This window comes from Mus caroli, unplaced genomic scaffold, assembly GCF_978045245.1.
Source record: "Mus caroli unplaced genomic scaffold, Mus_caroli_1 scaffold_7, whole genome shotgun sequence".
Lineage (NCBI taxonomy): Eukaryota > Metazoa > Chordata > Mammalia > Rodentia > Muridae > Mus > Mus caroli.
Window position 1 is genome coordinate 74,929,946 of NW_028227262.1, and position 24,503 is coordinate 74,954,448.

A 24,503-nucleotide genomic window follows, 5' to 3' on the forward strand; every position below is an offset into this window, starting at 1 on the left:
TATCAGAGCCTTAGATATAGGGTTTATGTTGTAGATTCATAAATCGGGGATGGGTGCCCCATAAAAATATTTCCTCTGTCACATTGATTGTTCTTTGTAATGTTCCTCATTTGCTGAAAAAAGAAATTTCTTTGATAAGGGGTGACAAATATACTTACCTGTGGGTTTAGACTGTAGTTAATAATTATACAAATTTCAGAAAGTGATAGTAGACAATTGTCCTCTGGGTTCCCAATTCTAACTAGTGTATACATGAGTGTGGAAGCCAAAAAGAAACATAAGTTCTCTTCTTCTATCTCTCTGCCCCAAATGAAGTATCTCTAATTTGAATCCAGATCTCTCTGCTTTTGAAAGTCTAGTTAGCTAACATCTTTCAGGATCTCTAATCTGAGTCTCTTTATTCTGGAATTACATGTTGGCAACCTTATCTGCTGAGCATTTCTTGATTGGTCCAAAGATTTGTGGCCATGCTTACATGACAAGTCCTTTACCCACTAAAGCATTTAACCAGCCCCCTGTTCTCTGCCTTTACACTTCCACTGTAAATCAGTTGTGTTGGTGTGATCATCGGTCACTCATAAACCTCAGCACATGGGATATTTTATCTAGTCATTACTATGTCCTCTGCCCTGAGAAAGAGAACTCTAGGGTATTATTTGTGTCATTAAAGTATGATCAGAATGCATTGTTCATAATGCTATCACTCAGTCCCTTCCACATATGGTAAACTGAAGGAGAGTTTAAGAATTGCTCAAATAAGGACTGCAAAGATGGCTCACAATCAAAACTATAAGAATTGCTCAAATAAGCACTTCACCATTTAGAATAGATTCTTACGTACTAATGCCCTGAAACTTAAAACACTGTGAATAATTTGGCTAGGTTGTATTTATGCTAGCAATATATATAGTTATTTTTCTGCTAAGTAGGAATTTTATGCAAAATATTATAGGTTAATTATTTTATCACTCATAGTTAACTAAAATTACAGGTTTTATCTTTCTATTCAACAGAGTAAGAATCAACAGTGAGAAAATGAATAACTATAGAATATGTTGCCATGCATATCTTTATCATAAATATCTATATCTATAGCTATCCTGTATCTCTATCTAATTCTCATTACCATTAGTACCTGAGTCTTGGGATCTCCTTCTTAGTATACTAAAATATGGTATCTGTCCTTCAACTTTCACTCTCATGGAAACATTCTCAAATCAATGAGGAAAGCCTCAGGCATCTTTTGTCAGTGTCAGTATTTGTGTATAACATCACTCCTACAGATTCCAAGGAAGAACTGACTGTCAGAAAATGGACAAAGGAAACTAGCTTATCAGTGTGAATGCTAATTTATATTTCTAGAGTTCTGTTCGGCTTATTAGTGGTTCTGTACAGGTGTAGAGGGGTTGTGCTGTAGGATAAGGAACAGTTTCCAATGTCAAACAATTCATATTAATACAAGTAATAGTTGATTTTTGGGTGTCATCTATGCATATGTAGATATTAGCATCACTGAAATGTAATAACTTCTGTGCACGTTTTTGTGTAGTAATGCATTGTTTTAAAGACAGTGAAGGCTATGAATAGATTTGTATGCACTTGATTAACAAATAATCTATAGTATTTACTTACAATTATAATGATTTACAAGATTTAAGGAAAATGAATAAAATTTATTTTTTCCTTTTCAACATGATTGGTGTCTTTCCAGGTAATAAAATTTATCCAAACTTCTCCCAAAAGGCTACTTTATTTGCTTTTATTTTCAATTCAACAAATTTAGCAACAATAACAACAAATTCTACCAAGAGGAATTTTGCAAAGGACCAGCTCAGTTTGGAGAAAGGTCCTAAGGAAGGCGTGTCTGGGAGCAGCAAAAACAAAGACTCAATGTCAAAATGTGGGTCCAAGCTAATGCCCTACTTTCTGCTAGAAACAGATTTCCTGATTAAGCTCTCTCTATTATCTGTTTGAGATAGCTTTCTCTTGCTATTCTAGAAACTCCATACCTTATCTCTTGCAGACCAAAAGCTTAGTCTTCTATTTACACATCAATTCAGTAATTACCCCTGGTTCTCTTTTGATTATCCCATGAATGAGCATCCCAAGACCCCAGCCCTTTGATTCTTAGAAAGAGGCAGTAAGCACAAGCAGGAACAATAAGATAGCTTGGTGAGATCCTGCTCAGAAATTGCCCTTCCAACCATGCCTGGGCCTGAACCTAGGCTGACCTTGAACTTAGGAATTTTCCTGCCTTTATAAGCATAAACAAACAAATAACCTATATTAAAAAACAAAAAGATGGTTGTGATATTGCTCGGTGATTTTCTTTCCCTAATTCTCTTTATGTCCTTCCTTAGTATCTTTAAGCTGGCTAATAGTACAGCTGTCCTGTTCCTTTAGATCTGTGAAGCTCCTTAAACAATTCAAATTGCATTATTATATTTTGAATAGTTGAAAAATTATATATTTTTTCAATTCCTGTTTTCAGTGTTCTTTCTCACAGCCTTAAGTGATGCCCTGAAGGTCATGGCACTTTACCATTTTGCTGAAACAGTAGATACACCCTCACCTCCTGGACTCCTTGTGTCTCTGATTATCATGGAGTCATTAACCTTGCCAAAGAGCGCATTTCTCAAAGGAGAAATGTGAAAATATGCACATTATTATACAAATAAGCCTTACACATACAGTAACCTTCAAAACTTGTGAATGCTCACATCTTGCTGGTCTGTTCCAGGGAAGGGAACTATTCTGATAGAATGAGTAATTTATTATATAAATCATCCAGATATCAACAGAGATTAGGTAAAATACTCAAGTACTAAAACATAAGTACCCAGCAGTTCTCTTAAATACTGTGCTTAGTTTAGTCACAAAACACAATCTTTGTATAGATTTTTCCAATCTTGTCTGTTTGATAATGTTTTAAAGTAAGAGGATGGACTCTGCTCTCCCTCACAAGCTATTTTCAAGCTTTACATTATTTAATGTTTAAATATAAGCTCTTAATGTGGACTTGTGTCTCCATTTGTCTTCCCATATGAGACCCTCAAAAGTTAGAGGCAGTTAGAAAAGAAATGCATAATAATTTACATTGCATTTTCTAAAATTATGATATGTGAAAAGAGAGATTCAGAACCTTTGAAGATTAGCAGAAGAACTGAATCCAATAAAGGGGATAACTCAAACAAACAAAATCAAGGCCACAATGGATGCACCAAAGAATAACCACATGGATTTAAGCTAGTTGCTAGGAGTATGCTTCCTTCCAGATAACATTGTCAAAGTTTCTTAAAAGAAGGCTCTTCAGAATTTCTGTAGTTCAGAACAGAGGCATAATACACAAGCAGAAGAATGCAAATTACAGCTTGTAATATTACAACTCAGGTTTCCCTTGACAGCACTGTAGTAATTACAATAACAATTTTCAACTTTTAAGTTAAAAATAATCTTAGGAGGGGAATATACTATTCTCTGGGAATGTGTTTACTGGTACATTTCCTATGCACTATCCACCAGTGGATATCCCATACCCAAATGTATATAGTCAGAACTAATTAGACTCAGGGGCTACTAATAATAACTAAAAAAGTCAGGAGGGATTCAGATCAGTATATTCGGGGAGAAAGAAACTGAAAAGAGGTACTGCAGCTGGTCTTTGCTACATTGTTGGTTCTTCTTTTTCTCATTCTTCATCTGTACCCCCAGTGGTTTCACTCTCCCCTTACAGTAGATAGGAAATAAACAAGGGTCTTGAGGAGAGAGGGGAATTAGAAAAATTCCTGAATCTAATTTTTCTTTTGTTTCTTATTTGACAACAGCTATTCACAAAGCAGAAATAGTCTCCCTAAACAATCAACATCCTCCCACCATATCTCTTGGGGGCATTTATATACCCTAGGAAAAGTTTGCAGAATTCCAAACATGACACAATCTTCCAAACTCTCTACAGCTAGCAAAACCATGCCTCTCTTAGAGCACAGGGCAAATCATAGTCAATTTCTCTGAATAGTATGAAGCAGATCCATATGCCACACCTGATATTAAAATGAAAATACTTTGTAATAATATTTTATGCTTTTAAAGAAAATAAAATTCCAAAATTGTCACTACAAGGTAATGTGGATAATAATTTCCAAACAATAAATTTTATGTATTATGAATGTTTCAAAAAAATTAAAATTTCATTTTTAAAAAGTAAGAAAATTTCTACTTTGGTTATCAGTATTTTGGTTTTTCTTAGGTCAGCTTTTTTTTGTCTCATTCAAATGGTAACCATTTTGCTACCCTAATGGCAATTAGATTAAATATTAATAATTAAATAATTATTACTTGATAACCATTTAATGCTGCTACAAACATTCTGTTTCTAAATGGATTGTAAGGTATCATTCTTTCAGACTGATTCAGCAGGTATCTGCATGTATTACCGAGATGTTAAATATTACCATTTTCAAGTCATTAGGCATAGAATATTTGTTGTGTGGAGCAGTGCACTCAAAAGCTTCCTGCTCACCAAGAACCTAATTTAAAAGAAGACACTTTTTGGAATTTAAGTAATTTTGTGATGTTATGGATAATGATGAACACCAAATCTAGGAATGGTTATATTTGTTTAGAGAACATATTTGGAGATACAGACACAAAGGCAAATAGAAGTTCCTTAAAAGTAATGATACAAGCAGACAAAAATGCAGTTCCTTATCTTCAGTCCAAGTACTGCCAAGAATTGCTAACCACCTCTAAATGTAGGAAGAGGAATGGAAGTAGTTTTTTCATGCACTGACAAGGTGATTTCTGGCCTCAGGAAATGTGTGAGACTACATTTTCATTGTTTTAACAATCTAATTTTAAAAAATCAGTTGTAACAGTTGAGTCTAAAATAAATAGGTTAGTCTATACTATATGATTGTGTATAAATGTGAGAAGTTAGTTAACTGTTTCTTAGCATTTCACATGAACTAAAAGTTGTTGTGTTCATAATGGCAGGTAACTGCATAAATGTGGCTTCAGCTTTGAATTTCCTTAGTGATGGGCATTAGACAACTGTTATACTATTACATCTATTCTCCCTACTCTCCGTCTCTCTCTGTCTCTCTCTCTCATGTGTGTGTGTGTGTGTGTGTGTGTGTGTGTGTGTGTCTGTGTACGTTCACTTGTACATGTAATAGTCAAGCAACAACCTGTGGAAGCTGGTTCTCTCCTTCCACTATGTGAGTCTTCAGGGTGTCTCAGGTCTCAAGCTAGTCATCAAGCATCTTTCTTTGTCCACTGTGCCATTCAGCCTGACCAGGTTGAGCTTGTCTATGTGGTTATTTACTATGTAGAGACTAGAACAATCTACTAGTGCTTTTCAGCTTTTTTACAATTTATAAATCTCTGGTATACTTGCTTGTCCTCCCATTCACTTTCAGATAATTTGTTAATTATTATAAATTTGGCTTCCTTTTGAAACAGGGAATGTAATTTCAGATGACCCCCAACTGAAGATCATTCTAATACCTAAGCATGTAAATTCCTGCTATTGAAAATTGCATCATGGGGCAGGACTGGGAGGAAAGGAGGAAGAGAAAACTGTATTTGGGATGTAATGTATGAGAGAAAAAAATAAAATCAAAAGAACGAAAGAAAGAAAGAAAGAAAGAAAGAAAGAAAGAAAGAAAGAAAGAAAGAAAGAAAGAAAGAATGATAAAAGAAAGGAAACCAAGTGAACTGTCATTTATACCTGTTGGTATATGGAAAATCAATTTTCTCCAATGGAATTATAATGTGTGCATCCACCACTCCAGGACAGGCTGTATATCCAAAATTAGTTGAGCAACTTATAATTGACTCCATGGTGTTTAAATTGCTTTTATTTGATTATATTTTGCAGGTTTTTTTGTTTTGGTTTGGTTTTGTTTCGTTTGGTTTTAGGTTTTTACTTTGGTTTTGTTCTTTTGAATTTTTGTTTGTTTGTTTTAAACATGAGAGGTTTCTTATTGTATCAGGTTATTGTTTTTGATAAATAATAACTTAGTAATGATGAGTAATGAAGGGAAAAGGATCGGGAGCGACTTGGGGAGGGGAAGAGTGTGATCTTTCAATTTAAAATATATTTTAAATGATAAAAATATAATAAAGAAAAAAGAAAACTAATGTCAGCTACTTTGTTAATGTGTAAAACATTTTATTATGTTGATGTCAAATTAGAAGGGAGCATAAAACATATTTACCAGAACTCTGGTGATATTTTTTATCAAAGAAATCAACTTTTGTGTTTTTAAAAAGAAAAAAATTATTAATTCAAAATATACAATCTCTTTAGTTACTCCTTTCTTTCTTTCTTTTATATTTATTCTTTTCTCATATATTTATTATATCCCGACCAAACCACAGTTTCCTCTCCACTCTCTACAGTTTGTCTCCCCCACCTCCTCTCTCCCCCAGACCCACTCTTCCTCCTTTCCCTTCAGAAAAGGTCAGGTCTCCCAGGAATATCAACCAAACATGGCACATCAAATTATAAGAAATCTAGACACTTCTCCTCATGTTAAGACTGGACAAGGCAACCCAGTATTAGGAAAAGGGGACCAAAAGCAGGCAAAAGAATCAGAGGCAGCCCAGTTTCTACTGTTAGTATTCCCACAAGAACACCAAGGCTTGCAACCATAGCAAAAACACCAAAGTACACAAACATAATATAAACTCAGGGGACCTAGTTCAGACCCACACATGCTCCATGATTGCCTCTTTAGTCTCTGTGAGCCCTGATTAGTTAATTTTATGGGTCATTTTCTTGTGGAGTGCTCAACCCTTCTGGCTCCTATAATACTTCCTCTCCTTCTTCAGCAGGATTCCTCTACCACCATCTGATGTATCTGTATCTGTTTTCAACAGTTGCTAGATGGACCCTCTCTGATGATGAGTATGCTAGGCTACACCCTCACTGTATCATTAAGAATCATTTCATTGACTTTTTTTTTGCAATATCCCCCATTACTAGGAGTCCTAGCCAAATGACTTAAGCCTCTAAATAATCAAGATATTGTTTTAAAAATATGTTCAGAATATCATACAATTGAGCTATAAGTGTTAGGGACCATTGTTTTGTTTGTTTGTTTGTTTGTTTTTTACATAAAGAAGAGATATCCTTCACCGATTTTGTTCTTTGATGCAGGGTTTCTCTATGGATCACTGGCTGTCCTGGAACTATGTGGTCTAAGCTAGCCTTAAACACAGAGATCCATTTGCCTCTCTGCCTCCTGAATGCTGGGGTAAAAGCTATGTGCCACCTGGCCTTCTTTAACTCTTTTTACTTTGTCTTTTAGTGCAAAGTAAATTCACATTATTTTTCAGGGGCATAATCTAAGAACCACGGTGGTGTGGAGTGGTAGAGCTAGGAAAGAAATACCTATGCCTGCACTTCGAAAGAAGATGCACATCAGAAAAATAAGAGGGGAGTGTTTCAAAGTGCCCTTTGCATAAACTACAGTCTGTAAATGCTTACCCAGGTTTAATCAGGACTGCCATACTCAGTTACCCTAATGTATGGAAGCTCGGCTCTGTTTCTGAAAACACATGTCTGGTCATGTTTCAACTGGGCATATATTTGCCCTTAGTTGGGACTGTCTACTGGTATACAGGAAATTTGGAACAAAACATCACTGACATAGTTAATTGGAATTTCAAAGGCACCTCAATTAAGTTACAAAAAAGTTTTGGTTTACTTTCATTTTCACTGTTACACTATGTAAATCATTTGGAGGCCAACTGATTTTATCCCCATAACAATCTCTCTAGCCACAATACCTTATGTGAACAACCCTAGCCCTGAATATATTAAACATAAGATATTTAGTCACTGTTACTAATTATTAAAAGTGTCTTCTAATTCAAACTAAATTCTTTTCTAAAATGTTGCGACTTGAAATAGTTATTAGTTAATCAAAAGTTGCAAAGGCAGTGAGGCCATGATATAATACACTTTCATATTTTTTCTAATGTTTCCTCATTTATTACAATGCTACATAGAGACTAAAATAGTACATGCCACATGTGGTAATATTCAATAACCTTTTGCTTACATTCTATAAGCACCAAAACAATTTTAGTTTAGTCACCTAGGGACTAGGAAAATAGCTCTTCCTTAGGACCTGAGCTCAGTTTCCAGGACCCTTGTCTGGTGACTAAAGCATCCTGTAATTTCAGCTGTGAGGAATCTGATATCTTCTGGAGGCCTCTGGGTGACTCTACTCACCTACACAGATATAAACTCTCTCTCTCTCTCTCTCTCTCTCTCTCTCTCTCTCTCTCTCTCTCTCTCTCTCTCTCTCTCACACACACACACACACACACACAGATTGTTCCTACAAACTCAACTGTTGTTAAACGCTTCCACTGATACTTGATTGATTTTCTCCATATTTCTCCATATTCCTTTTCACAGTTGGTAAAATCATTGTTTTTATTTTAGTAACCTTAACACCTATGAAATTATATATCACCATGATCACATTTTCATTTCCCTAATATCTAGTAACACTGTCTTTCCATTGACTTATTTCCTACTTATAAGGAATTCCATTTCTCCTGAATGATGGTGGACAGTGTGAATGCATGTGTCTGTGTGCAACTGTTTGTGTTTTAAATGTAGCTGAGTCTTATCAGCTCCCAAAACACCATTACTCCACTGATCTAATTTTCTGTTCCTCTGCAGATTTGAAATCAGTGATCATTTCTGTATGGATAAAAGGCATCCTCATTTCTGCAAATTCACTAAGTAATGTAGTAGGCATGAGCATGTCTACCAAAATCACAAACCAGATTCTCTTTACTAATTCAAACTTTTAAGACATTGACCAAACCTAAGAGGACAGAACTCTTTTAAATGAACAGGTATTACAAACTCTGCAAACCCAGAATGTGCAGGTCGAAAACTTCTTCAACAATCTAACTGACATAAAGGATGAACAGTTATGAGGGCTACATCTCTGATGCCAACTCTGGATTTCCAGCTCCCATGGAAGCAGAAACATCAAGTTTCACATGTTATAGACATTTTCTTTTGGCTACACAAACTTCAAGGAAAACATACAAAGTGCTATTTTTTCAGAATATTTTATTTCTTCATACACAATGGGTAGACCAATGAAATAGCAACAGAGAGTAATCTAATATATCATCAAATTTATGTTTAGATTTTCATTCCTTACTATTTTATATTCAATAAATTATTATAAAACACCGAACCTCCTTTTTTTTTTTACTAAATTTGTATACTTATATTTAGGTTTCAGTCATTTTTAGCTTTTAATTTAAAAACTAAATTGTACTCAGCATTGTTATTATCAATGTTCTGCTTTTTTCTACTTTGTGATATTTTGTTGCATAGATATTTTTCAGACTTATATTATCTGTATATTCTTATATAATTTTGTAAATTTGAGTAAAGAGTCTTTAAGTATAATCAACTTGACATACTTTATTTTGTTAAGTACTTATATGAAATTCAGTTTCCTGAAATGGATCTTTATGTTGCTTCAACTTTTATTTATGCTTCCTTTCATATTTTTATTTCAATAGGTAACTCATTAACATGAAACTAATCCTCCTAAAAGTTCTATCTGTTTTTCCTATTTTATTCTGTAGTAGTATTGATGAGTCTATATCTATCTATCTTTTGTTGAGTGAGCATTTGGTATATGTCCTTTGTACTGCAACTTTAAAAATTCAAAACATTCTGTTCCAAAGAGTTCTTATAAAAAAAGGCCTCTTTAAGCTAATACTTTCTGTTAGATTTTAAATTCATTTCTTTCAAGTTACTTAAATGTCCTTTCTTTTAATTGGAGTGTTTATATAATTTATTTTGAATTTGTTACATTTCATTCTATTACTTATTTATTATCTTTTTCTTCCCCCCTCCTTGAAACATAGAATAGCACTTGATCTCATTTCACAGTGAAGTTACTCTAATGACCTATATAATTTTGTTTTGTTAACTAAATTATTAAAACAGAGTCTTACGATTCTTGACTTTGTAAAGTGAGCAAAGACATAAAATGTACTAAAGTTGAGATCAGAATCAGAATTAACAAGCGTTTCTGAATTATTCACCCTTCCTCTAATTCCTTTCATTCAGATTTCTTGACTATGCTAGATCCTTAAGTCTGTAAATATTAGATCCAACTCTATCAGAGCACATATATATTATCTGTATGCACACATTTGTTTCCTCTGACAGATTAATGTTCATGTCATAAAATAATTACTCTGAGGTTTTTATAAGAGTGTTTTCATAAAAGAATGCACACTTCTGTAGCAAGTAAATGGTGGAACATAATTCATATCCACTAGTTGTTTAGAAATTTCTGCATGTCAAAATCCAAACATAAAGATTATAGTATATGTGAGGGTACTGGATTTTATACTTCAAATTTGCTCAACTTCAACATTTTCACATCTTAGGCACATCTCAGAATAGTTTCTTCATCACTTTAATATTATCTAGAGTCATCCAGAAGGAAGTTTAATTAAGAAAATGCCCACATATAACATCAGATTACCTGCAAGACAGTCTCTAGGTCATTTTCTTGATTGATGGGGCAGGGTCCAGCCAACTATCTGCAGTACCAGACCTGTGCATGTGGTCCTGGGTGGTATGAGAAAGCAGGCTGAGCAAGAGATGGAAAACAAACCAGGAGGTAATTTTCATCCATTCACTTTGCCCTAGTTTCTGCCTTAACTTCCCTTCACGATGCATGGTAAACTATAAGCAAAATCTTTTGTCCCTGAGTTGTTTCTGGCCATGGTGTTTTATCACTGTACTAGATACTAAAACTTAGGCAGAAATCTTAAGAAGACATGTGTCATTCACCCTAAACATTAATCTTGAACACAAAGAAATATGATAGCCCTGCAAGAAAATTTCCCATTGCATGGTGCATATACACCAACCTGGCCAGATTTTGATTTTATCAACAGTACCTCCACAAGTAAAACAGGACAGATGTGCAAAGGAGATAACTTATTTGTAAAACATGAGGTTCTCAGGGTTGTGTTTTCAAGTAGGTGAAGAGACCATGGGAAGTGGAAGTTTTGTGTGTACAAAAGCAAAGTTTGGGACATAGGCCATGGTAGAAAGAAGCCTACGGTGGCTAATGTGGTGACCTAATGTTTGAACAGCCCATGTCAACCGTCTACCTTAATTGAGAGTATGGGCCTGAAGTAGAAAAAAAAGAAATGTTTTAATCTTTCAATAGGAAAATGATGTCTGTGTGTATATTCACATTTGGAAAGAAGCACAGATGCACAATGAAAAAATGTTACTAATAACACAGCAGGATAAAATGCAGTCAAATTTGGGGCAATTGTTCTTGCAAGTTTGGTATATAGTATATCCAACTGTAGATACAATAGAGCCAAGGTTTTCTAGCTCCTGATCCTTGGACTTTCCCATCATGATCGTCTGCACCTAGAATTCTGAGTTAGAATATACTTTTCTTCCCTTAAATTGGTTTGGTCAGGGTGTTTTCATAGCAACTGGAAACAAAACAAGAAGACACAATAAAGATTTATTATTTAACCAAAGAATTAATATCCTACAAATAACATTGTAGAAAATAAAAGTCTTCAAAAAGCCACTTTGTGCACTGAATTGGGAAGAAAGAGAAATGAGGCAAGTGAAAAAATTATTGAGCTAGTATATTACTTAAGATTCGTGGTTAGATCATCACTTTGAGGGTTAAAAAGGAATGGATGCCATTTTGAATATCTAGAAATTATAGTCTCAGACTTTGTTTAGTTGACTTTGGTTTTTGTTTGTTTTAAATCTTTCAACCTTTCCAAATAAACAAAATGACCTTACCCAGGGAAGAATTATGGGATATGCTTTCACTAGATTTATGTTAGAAGCTAATGGATTTGTCACTACTGACACTGGCTTCACTGATGCTTTAATCTACACCAATGTCTGTAATTATTTTTAAAGATAACGATATAAAGCTCAAGTCCAATTTTGCAACTTTTTAAACAAATATATGCATTGTGCAAAATGTCTCTACTGGATTTAATGAGATAAAGCATGCTTTCATGTCCATCTTATCAAATATTAGATAGATAGATAGATAGATAGATAGATAGATAGATAGATAGATAGATAGATAGATAGATAGATATGATGCCTGGCTCTGTGTTTTCAATCTTATATTTATTTTTACAAGCAGAACCACAAATCATAAGACTTCTGCAAACAGTATCCTAGGGTAATTGGAGTTTTGTCTCTACATCAGCAGACAGCAGTCTTGTCTTTGGAGCATGTTGCAAAGTAGAACAGGAGCTGAGGATACGTCTTGAAACTATGCCAGAGACTTGGGCTTGAGCTCTGCCCTTTAATTTAGGCATCTGTTCCTAAGATCTTTGGGAATGTGCTATAAGCAGGCTTCTAGTTATAGCATATGTGGTATAAAAAAATATCCCTGGAGATGGGGCTTTGAAGAATATTTTCTTAAACTCGAGATTTACCACAACTTTGATGCCCTTGGTATCTTCATCCATGGTCTTTGCTTATTGTTCCAAATATTCTTCAGGCCCTTATTGGCTTCTTGGCACCATTTATATTGCTTCTGAATTTGTGATCTATCCTTGAAGAGTAGCATTCATTAGTGATTATGAGTTTGGATCCTGTTTCTGTGTCATTGCCAACATTAGTCACGTGCCACATGGTTCTTGTTACTGGACCTGAAACAACCTGCAGAAATGTGATATTAATTTTCACTGAATATGATTTTCATAGCACACAGTGCTAATTGAAAGAGAGTATTTGCTCATTCTCCTCTTACTCATTCGAGAAGTGCTATGTTTCCCTTTCTTCAAATGACATAGAGAAAAAGCTCTAATTTTGTTTGTAACTTATTTTGTTTTAACTCATGGCATTACATTTCATAAATAATTGTTAATTCTGTGAGTAAAGCTGTTTTATCACATTTCACGTTTGTATTTTATTCACCTGACAAACATTTCAGAATACTTATGACTCAGAAGACTGTAAAAGTGCCAGCTGAAGTATCATGCCATCAGATGTCAGCTGAAGAAACTGTGTATCCATCTTCTGGGAAGAGAAAGTAATAAATCAAAAAAGAATGAGCAACTAGTTATAATTCATGTATGACTATTCCAAAGAGTAACTCTCACATCACATGTAAAATGGCAATAAAATTCTTACTGTTAATTATCAACCATACAAAACCAATGATAGTAGAATTTGAAATATTAACAGTAGGTCCAGGGGGAGAGGAGAAGATATGGTTGAAGGAGGAAATGCTGGGAGAAATGGCTGGAATTGAGGGGCATTAAAGGGATGTTATGGAAAACTTCTGCAGTGCAAACTCACTAAAGTATATGAAAGTACTCCAAATAAGGCCTAATGATGACAGAGCCAGAGTCAAAACTGGTCATCTCTTTTCACCAAATGAGTCTTCCTGTACTAGAACTGCATTGCATTCCATTGAGCTGTTTGCCAAGGTGGTCTCATGGAAATTCAAAAACCAACCTTGGCTGTTTCTAAGGTAATGAGATGCTTTCCACAAGCTGACAGCTGTGCCTCTTTGCTGAGGTCAACACCACACAACTCATTAAACATGGAGAAGTAAAGCTTGTGCTTACATGGAGCCTTCACCAATACACTCTAATATCTTTAGTTCAGGGAGGTACTCCGAAGGCTACCAAAAGAGAACCATAAGTACCAACCCATTCACAGATCGGCCTACAATCTGCATGAAAGATATGCTAGGGCAATAGTAGCACTGAATTTGTTGGAGTAGCAAAGCAATCTCAAACCAATGTCAGACCACTACTGGTCTGAAAATACATCAATAAAATGACTCCTAATACAGTTCTGTTATGCCTATATGTCAGTGCTTTATTCATCATCACCAAAGAAGCTTTCTCTTGCATCAGATGGGAACAGATGCAGATATCTACAGCCAAACATTATGGTGAGAGAATCCCTGAACATATAGCTCTACATGGCATGTCTTCATCAAATCTATTTCCTTACACCTTAGGGCTTCACTCTCAGTATCTCAAGAAAGTGATGTTAAGAAGGGTAAAATCCAGAGGAGATGGAAGACAAGAGAATGACTCTCACTGAACCAGCTAAGCAAGGATTATATAAACTCTCAAAGAATAATCAGAAAGCACAGGGCCTACTCGGATCTGATATCTAAACCTGGAACAGACGAGGTCCTCTGCATGTGTATTATGTCTTTCAGTTCAGTATTTTTATGGGACTACTGAATTGTGAATGAGTGGGTCTCTGACTCTCGTGCCTGGTCTCATGGCTCTTTCCGTCTGTTGGATTGTTTTGCCCAGTTTATAGCTTTGTTGCGATGATTTAGTTTTATCATATTTTTACTTTGTCTTGTTCGTATGTTATCTCCTAGAAGTATATTCTTTTCTAATGAGAGACAAAATGGGAGGAATAGAGGGAGGGAAAATGTAATCAGGACATATTTTATGAGAAAATTGGCTGTTTTCAATAAAAGGGAAAAAAACTATACTAATTATTGATTCGTAAAGGATGTTAGATGATATACAAATCATAATAGTTTCTGTGTTGGGTGGAATATGCTTGGCCTGAGGGAAGGTGTGGCCTTGTTGGAGTAGGTGTGGCTTTGTTGGAGGAAGTTTGTCCTTGTGAGGGTGGGCTTTGTGGTTCTATGGTCAAGCTCCACTCAGTATAGAAGAGGTAGCCTCTTCTTGGTTGCCTACAGGAAAGAGCCTCTTTCTGGCAACCTGCAAAAGAGTTTCTCCTGGTTGCCTTTGGATCAAGACGTAGAACTCTTGGCATCTCCATATCTGCCTGGATGCTGTTCTCTGACATGATCATAATGGACTGAACCTCTGAAACTGTAAACCATTCCCAATTAAATGTTGTCCTTATAAGAGTTGCCTTAGTCATGGTATCTCTTCATAGCAATAAAGCTCTAACTAAAACAGAGCACTTGGTATTTTCCAGAGGACCTGAATTCAAATCACAGCACTTATATTGGGTGGCACACAACCATCTGTAACTACAGCTCCAGAGAAACCGGCCCCTTGTCTCACTTGTGTGTGTGTGGTACACATGCAGGCAGGAAGCTAGAAAAATATTCATATAAACAAAAATAAACAAAAACTTATAGATCATTGTGAAATCTAGACCAAATGATTTTTAAAAGGCTAATGTTAAAAAGATTCTTTGGTGAAACTTCTGCTTGCATGTCACACGTTGGTCTTGACCCATGTTAGTGAGCCTTAGACGTTGCTATTTATACCCAAGTGATGACAGAATCACTTACTTTCTAGGAAATTTTGCTATACCATCCAAGGAATGGGCAACCACAATTTTAAAGTAGATATTTCACCGTTTTTAAACAAATGTACACTTTACTTCTTCATCAAAGCCTCGCTACAGATTTGTGTGGAAAAGAAAATAACTCATATACTTTCTTTTTCATTTTCATTAAAGCAGGAGAAGATTTCAGAAAAGCTAATAAACAGAGGCAGTTTATTTCTAATGTCTGCTACTTATGCTCTGTATGGCAGGTGGCTTTCAGCATTTGAGGTAGCTGCATAAAGAATATTTGTACCATTAAATTACCTACTGTAATACCTTTAAAAATTCAATTTGGATGTGAACATTTCCAGTGACTTTCTATGCAAAGGCCGTTAGACAAGTTAGACAAGTAGACAAGTGCCTATTTTTTGGTTTTTGTGTATATATATATATATATATATATATATATATATATACACACACACACACACACACACACACACACACACGTGTGTGTGTGTGTGTGTGTGTGTGTATACAATATATGTGTGTGTGTCTGTGTATAACTTTTTTTGGTTCTTTGTGAATTTCACATCAGGCACCTCAATCCTGTGCATCTCCCACTCCCCTATTATCAATCCTTCATGCTTGCAGTGTCCTCCTAAATGGAAAGAGAAATTCTCATTGTGGAAGCTGTAGTGTGTCCCAGTGTGTCCCACAGTATATTCTTTGGTCCACAGTTCTTTGCTTGCAAATGTTCATTGCAATGAGTCATTGGTCTAGTATGAGGCTCATCAATACTAGAACTGTACTGGGACTCTTCTTGGACATCCTGTTGTTGCCCTATGCCATGGAGATCCTGTAGTGTTGAATCTGTAAGACTAGCCCCTTTATGCACTCTAGCAATTCATTGGTGGGGTAGGTGTTGTGATGGGACAATTCAAAGTCCTGGATCTGGGCATGATAAGTTTTTGAACTAGTCAGCCCTCCAAATCTGAACCCACACCACCAGGATGAGCTCTTCTATGCAGCCCACCTGGTCTATCCAATGCCCCAGCCAGCAATGGACAGAGCCAGCTCTCCTGCTCTCATGCCCCTTAGGTTGGCTCATTCATACCATGCCATATCAATACCATCAGTTTACTGGCAATCTTACATCAAGGGCCTGCTCTACCAAGGTGCTCATGTGAGGTACAGGGCCTACTGTCCTCAGTGCTGCAACAAATGAGGAACGGCATTAGCTCTCCTGCTCTCATGACCCTAGGGCCAGCTTTCCTGCCTGCCATAGGTGGCAAGGAGCAACTGTGGGATTGTGTCTTCCTCATCTATGTCACCACATGGGGGACAAGTGGCAGGACTAGTTCTGCCATGCTTATGACTGGAGGACAGCTCACCCATATGCCTGCTACTAGGGTCAGCTCTACTTTGCTGCCCAGGAGATGTGTAGGGCCTGTCTTCCTGAGTACTGAAGCTGGTGAGGGGCAGGGTCAACTCTTCTGCTCTCATGACCCAGTGCCACCTCCCCACAATGCCAAGGTGAGGGATGGGACCAGTTTTCCACAGCCTTCAGACATCAACCTATATCAGGGTAGTAGCCTAGACTACTGTGTCTGTGTCTCCTCTGTGTCCCTTCATTGTCCTCACATTCTTCTGTTTCTCTTTCTCTTCCATTTATCCACTCTTTTAATGGCACCTGGGTTCCTGGCATGCTTTCAGGAGTGTTATGTTCTGCTCATGCAGGGATCATCTCTGGCTTGTGATCCACTCAGACCTGTGATCCACTCAGACCTGTGCAAAACCAGACTGGTAATCATCTTATACTAGCTCCCTATCTGGGCCACATGAAGCAAGACTGGTGGTCATCTGAGACTCCTTCCTCTCCCTTGGGCACTCCCATATGTCCCCAGTGAAGGGTTTCTCTGTCTCAGGATCACTCCTGCTCAGCCCTTAGTCCCAGTAAGGGTTCCTCTTATCTCCATCTCTCTCCCTGCCTTGGGAGTCTGTCTGGGCCTGTGATGAACCTGACTGGTGAACATCTCAGGCTATCTTCCTGTTTAGACTGGCTGGTTGTGGTCTCAGACTTAATTTGTTCAGGGAATGTTAGGCTACCAATGATCCAGATGTTCCCAGGTCAGAACACTGAGTGCAGACATAGACTCTCTCCTCTCTGCCACCTACTGATGGGCATGTGACACAGCAGCCACACCTGCAATGCCTCTATGGGCAGGAATTACCCTAATATAAATGAGACCTATGTTTATACTTTTTTAAAATCAGTCTCACAGCATAAAATGTACTTTTAAATATTTTACACAGAGAAAATATTGGCATGTGGTTTCTATTTTGTTGTAGCTCCCAAGAACCAAATGCATAAAATTATTTATTTAATGTATACCAAATGATAAAAATAAGGAGAAAACATGTTAGTGTTGTTCACAAAAAGTGACTGAGATTAAACCAATTATTACCTGTAAGATAAAGTATTACAGTAGCTGAGATAAAGGCTAGTTCTTACTGGAGACAGTATCAGCTGCTCAGAGTGGTGAGCAATAAGGTTACCTTCTATTTTATGGTGACTAAATGATTAAGTTTCAACACACTAATAAGTAATGAGCACATTATATGTAAATGCATTTGTGTGAATGAAAAAATAATCACAAAATTCACCATGATTCTCCATGTTTGCGGATCTCTGAATAACTATTGGTAAGTAAGGACAGAACAGCAGATGAATCTTATCTTTATAGATTGACATTGCTCATTAAGATTCCAATGTGGAATCTAAATTTCAGTTCTCTTCTACAAAGCTATTGAAAAGGAAAACCCTACTTCACAAAAGATTACTATAGAACTTAGCACTGCTAAAAATTCCTGTTAGTGAGGACACAGTGCTGAGGAAATTACCCTCTCGCCCTCACTGTTTCACAGCCTCCCCTTGGGTTACAATGCATGCTTATTTCCTGGGGTTTTGCTTGAATAGTCTACTAAGGTCCTTGTTTGTAGGCCTTAGCCATAAATAATTTGGAAAGCACCACTTTAGATTTTAGGCACTTATATATTTTCTTTGATTTTATGTACTATAACTTTTACTTCTCTGGAATTTTGCTCAGTATGAGATTTAAGCAATAATAAAAAGATAAACAATGCTAACAATGTTATTGATATCTTGGAATAATAAGCAGAGGTAAATGGGCCTATATTTTAAATGACACCATCAAAACTGCAGTGCTAGGAAAAGGAGCACTTGTGAGGGAAGGTTCCTGTTCTAAGTATGGAAATTTGATAGATGTGGCAATTTCTGTATATAATTTCAGTGAATTGGAATTAGGCAATGAGAATACGAACATATTAGTGACATATTTTCCCCCTTAAATGGCATGTCTTTTAATTACTCAGGAGGAAAAAGGCATAGGAGCAGGAGGAGGAGAAGCTGGAAGAAAAGGAAAAGAAGAAAGTAACTTCTTGAATGTATTTTTTTTCCTAAAAAAATATGTAAATGAAAAAAGTCATGTAAAATGATTATCAGTACAATTAATCACCAAGGAAATGCAAAAGATGGCAGAATGAGGCAGCATCTTGTACAACTGCTTATATACATAGTTAGGAATAAACAAAATTGACATGAAAGCAAATGCTAGCAAGCCCCTGAAGATAAAGAACTATGTCATATGCTTGATGGGAAAACAGAATGATATTTCTGAAAAACCAAGATGTATCATGCAGCCCAAAACTCTCCATCTGGCCTATATGTGGAATTTAAATCAGTATCTTAGAGATCATCTTTATTAGATTATTCACAGTGGCCAGGATATAGAGATATGAAAACAGTGTGACCATTGCAAGATATGTTTAAATCATACAAAATTACTCATGTATAATAGGAAAAGAAGTCTCATTGTAACAATATGAATAAAACAGGATGGTGTTTTTGTAGTTAAATAAGGAAAACATAAGAAGCAGACATGATCTCATCTTCATAGGAATATAAAACAAAAAGTCAAATTCATTGAAGCAATTATTTTGTCTTGGACACTGAGTGTGCCATGCTGTTATTAATCTACAAATAGTCTTTTAAATTTAGTAGGCTTTACCTTTGGGATAAGTTTGGATACTTTCTGTTATCTACATCTTTCCTTAGCATGTTATAAATATACCAGTCAACAAAATTCTGTATTATTAACTCAAATGTATATTGCTTTTTTCTTAAGCATAACTAATGTCTTTTTCTGTTCTAGCACATAGTTTAGAATGCTGAATGGCTCTTAATTATCAGGCCTCATTAGGATGCTCAGTGAACAGACATTCCTTGATTCCAATGTCTTTCATAGATTTTAGGAGTACTCTCTGTCTGCTTTGTACAGTGTTCCCATATTAGGATGCATCTTATGCTTTTACATGGATTAAAATAGATGTTAAAATGGTCTAGCAGATGAAGATCATAGAGAAATGGTGGTATATTAAATCATATACATATATATAATGACATTGTGTATAAGAACTCAATAACCTGCTTATAGTAGCTTATTTCATTTTAGCCTCCACAAAATTAACTCTTTCCTTATTGTGTTTTATGAAATCACATCCCAGTTAAATTAATAGTTAAGCAGTTAATTAACAGATACACAGGAAAGAACAGTGCCCATTCCCATAAGAGTTAAATAGCTTTGGGAATTCTTTGCGCCTCTTCTGTGATAGGTACTTCTCCTCTCCCACCACAGACTAGTTCAGTAATACATTTAAAACAGTGTCACATGTTATGAATACTTTTTTTGTTGTTCTTAGGATTACAAAGGAACATCAATTGTTTTGTTGATCTATTTACTCCAGTTTCTAATATTCAGGACTCTTATGTAAATTCATGCTTCCTTCATGGTACACAAAAGATTAAATTGTACATGCTCTCATATTAAAAGATATTTACAATTCACTTCTTTTATTTTCTGTGCATAAATTAGACATTTCTCTAAGAAAATATATTTCTCTTCTTGGAAAATATTGGAGAATTGCAATGTAGCTGTTAAGTGTACTCATTACTACTGGTGAATTGATTCTAGACTTACTAAACTAGTGATAACAGAATGCATGCTCAATTTTACTTGTAGGATACTCATGTCTTTAAGCACTTCTTCATATATGCATCAGTATCTACATTCAAAGTAAATGCAGATAGCTCCCTCTGGCATCTCTGAACACATGATTCTTTCTAAGCTCCTCTGCTCGCCTGTCTGCAACCTCCCACTCCATTAGTAAATAATCCACCTCTTACCATCTGCAATTTGTTGACTTAAATGATGAGCAGTGATACACATGTATTTAACTATAAAATGACTCCAGAAAACACTGTAACATAGACCAGAGTATTTATATGAAATTCTTTTCACATTTACTTCTGCAACATTCACTGGTTTCTAATGTAATTAATTCAATGTAATTTCTTATTACTTTCTTCAGTGCAATGAGTCATATATTTAAAATAATGTATATTTTATCACAGTCTGAATCCTGGTGTAACTCATCTATTATTTTTAAAATGTGTATATGCTAAGGTTCATTCTTGCTGCTGGAAATTATCCTTGTTTTAATATTGTTTTATAGTATGCCCAGAATCATTTCTATTGCATTACAAATTCTCAGGTTCATCTTTTCAAATTATCTTCCTTCAAAATCAATATATCCGGCAAAATTTCTACACTGGCTTCATTCATATACCAATAGGCATTGTACATGTTTCTGTATACACGTTTCTGGATGTGCCCAACTGTGTATATACATTACAGTGTGTGCATAGAGGACAGAAGTCAAAATAAAAGTAAGGGCTTTTAAAAAAATAAAAATAACAAAAACATGGACACTGGATATAGGATTGTGTTTTTAGGTTCTTGTGATCATGTGTCAAGAACTTTATTGACTGAGGCACCTCCCTGAAGTAGAAATTTTTGATTTCTTTTAAAACTCAGTTTTGTCACGTAATATTTTTCTGGAAGCTGTCTTGTGAGAGAGCATGTAATGTTTTGCTGAAAACAGACACTTGAGAGGGCACATGATGTTCAGAAAGAATATAAATGGAACCCCCATAAGCCTGTGAAATACTTTATTGGACTTTGTTGGTCTTCACTTCCTAGAGAAAAATACACCAAAGAACTTCTTATAGCATTCCAGCTGCTCCTGGCTGCTTCTGCTGACTTGTACAATTCAGTGGAGCCTTGCTATGCCCCTTCTTCTGATTCATATTTGGTGTTTGCTATTGAACTGGACCACTGATATCCTGACAACAAGGAGCAGAATTGAAGTAGTTCCCATGGAACTACTTCTAAACAGGTCCACAACACTCTTTTCATATTAAACATTTTTTTCCTTCAACTTCTGGTCAGTAAGTTAGAAGGGGGGTTGAGGCATTTAAGAACTCTAAATAAAGTAGGTGTTGGGAAAAAATCTAAGCCTACACCTCTCCATCTCCAAGTGCATGTTTTTTTCATCTCTTATGCTAGCTATTTTGCTAGGTATTCTTTGAACATCTTTATGTTGTACATTTTGAAAAATGGCTACCATAATTTCAAATGTATTTTCTATTTTATTACCAGTTTGTTGTCTAATCAAGTGGCACTGGAGTTATTCCACTTTATATTACACTAAGTATTTAAATGGTTTGTTATAGCTGACTTCCCTTCTCATTTCATCATGTAAATTAATGAAACATACACAGACACAAACAACAAAGACAGACAGACAGACAGACAGACAGACAGACAGACAGACACACACACACACACACTACACTGATTTTATACCACCTTTTTTTTGGTTTTCTCCAAATCCATATTTTGTTTCTTTAAACCTTCTGTCTATTATAGCTCTTTGAGCTGTTATTATAATAGTAGTTGAGGTGTGGGGTTAAGACTTGGGTACGTATTCTACAGCTTAGAAGTGGACCTATGTCACTGTATTTTCATCTTTGCAGGGGGTTTGTATTTAGTTATGTCAAAGAGTAAAAAAGGAAGAGCTTGAATTGAATCCTAATTCTAACCCTAACCCTCTAACTCTATCCCTACCCCTACCCTTAACCCTAACTCTAGCCCTAACCCATATTACTTATTTCCTTCATCTTTACGGTCTTTCATCAGATGAGGTTTCTATGCTGATTATAATTTCCAAGTACCAAAAATCACAAGCCATATACAATTTGTTTCTTTCTACATTATCCAGCGTAAGATTTTTAGTTTGTTTTATTTAATTTTTCAAAGAATCCAAAATTAACTGACATATGTCTTCATGATGACATATGAATGGGATTCTGGTGTAAATCTCAGAAACATGTGGAGTGTTGTTTAAGGTTGCAGCCCCTTGTAGAGTACCAGTCTACTTCCAGTCTTGGATCAACATGTCAACTTGAACATTTCTTTGTATTCAAGAGTTCCACAGTTTCTGCTCAATTTAGAGAGATGTCCGCTATGATTCTTTGCATGAACTCTGCTTTTCATAGGATGAAGTCACATCACATAAACTCATATGGTGACAATACAAGAAGTTAAAATAGCAGGTACCATATGTGACTTATCTAACATCACAGTTTCCCTGCAAAGTATAAAGGGCACAGGCTGTTTGCCCTAGGTATTGTTTGTGTGACTGGGAGATGAGGCTTGATGTTCCAGTGTAGGGGAATACCAGGATGGGGAGGCAGGAGTGGGTGGGTGGGTGAGTGAGTACCCTCATAGAAGCAGGTGGGGGAAGAGGGATTGATGGAGAATTCTGGAGGAGAAACTGGGAAAGGGGATAACACTTCAAATGTAAATAAATAAAATATCCAATAAAAGAAAAATTGAAAAAAAAAAACATAAAGAACATCACACCTTACAATACCAGCCTGAGAAAAGATCAAAACTTAAAATTAGTGTGAAATTTTTTACTAAAAATATACCATTCATGTGGCATCTGAGAAACCATAAGTTGAGGTATGTTAAGTTGTGACTCCATGCTCCTGTTATTCATGCAGATTTAGGGGATGTGTTCCTTTGTAGCATTAATTCTCTTGAATGTTCTAGCAGATCACTGTCATTAACATTCCATGGATTTCACATTTCTCTCATTATAAAACTGGATTGATAGCATTAGAGTTCTGATTATCAGAATAGAAACAAGTCCTCATGTTACGACTTCCCACTGAAACAATGTATATAGCATCTTTTTCTCAAGGATACTATCATGGCCTTGATAGAAAATGTAATGACCCTGTCTTAAACTTGGGAGTACTTTGCGAATAAACTGAAAACATGTATATAAGAGATTGTGCATGATGAGAATTCCTAAATATGAGGTCCTTCCTGACAGGAACTCTAAGCCTAACTATCCACCAAGTGTTATTTATGCTGCTTTCCTTCAAATAATGCCTGGTGTATGAGAAACTGATTTGAAATTCCTGAGACAGTCTTCCGATATTATCCACAGTTCCTCTTTGATAATGGCTGTGAAACTTTATGGTTCACATCCTTTTTGTCCTTCAAATTCTTTTCTCATTTCAATGAGACTGCTATGCCCTTATGTCCTCTCATAATAATGAAACATTTTTCCCTACATTTTAGTAAGACTTGATTATTCTATATTCTTCTAGTAAGTATTCTTATATATTCCCTCATCCTAATTACAATCTATATACCTTGAAAGATTTTCTTACTATTTGTTTACAATAATGATGTATAAAACAGAATTTCACTGTATGATTGTTGAATAAGTGCATAACAAAACATACCAAATAAGGATTGTAATATAATACATAAAACCAGCTATTGCCTGATTGAAAATTGTCACATTAGCACATTTGGATATCCCTGCTGCCCTGTGTCCACTTTTCTCTAGAGATAACCAAGCCCTTTGTATACTGTCCTTGGCTGGAGGGAGGGAAGCTTAACCCAGCATTGGGTGGGTGCAGTGCAGGATCTTGATCAGCAATAATTCAAGTTGCAAAAAAGCATACCTGGGAACAGTTTTGGTGAACAGGTTACGTTTAAGGGGGAAAGGAGAATTTATGCCTTTGGGGAAATGGCCAGGGTCTTGGGGCAGGGTTTTTGTGGCTGTGTACAATTGGCCAGAAGAGGGATGTTTAAAGAGGCTTCATCTGCATATAAGGTCAAACAAAAAGTGAAGCCTGATAACTGTTAGGGTAATAAACTTCTGCTATGGATAATAGTGAGAGGAGTCCGCATTATGATGC

General features: G+C 35.9%; 1 non-coding gene across 1 annotated transcript; it reads right to left on the reverse strand.

Moving 5' to 3' along the window:
* Positions 1-17,394: 17,394 nt before the first annotated feature.
* LOC115031394 (small nucleolar RNA SNORA17) lies at positions 17,395-17,526 on the reverse strand. Its single transcript, XR_003837034.1, has one exon. It is a non-coding gene; the product is annotated as a small nucleolar RNA SNORA17 (small nucleolar RNA).
* Between the last annotated feature and the right edge of the window lie 6,977 nt (positions 17,527-24,503).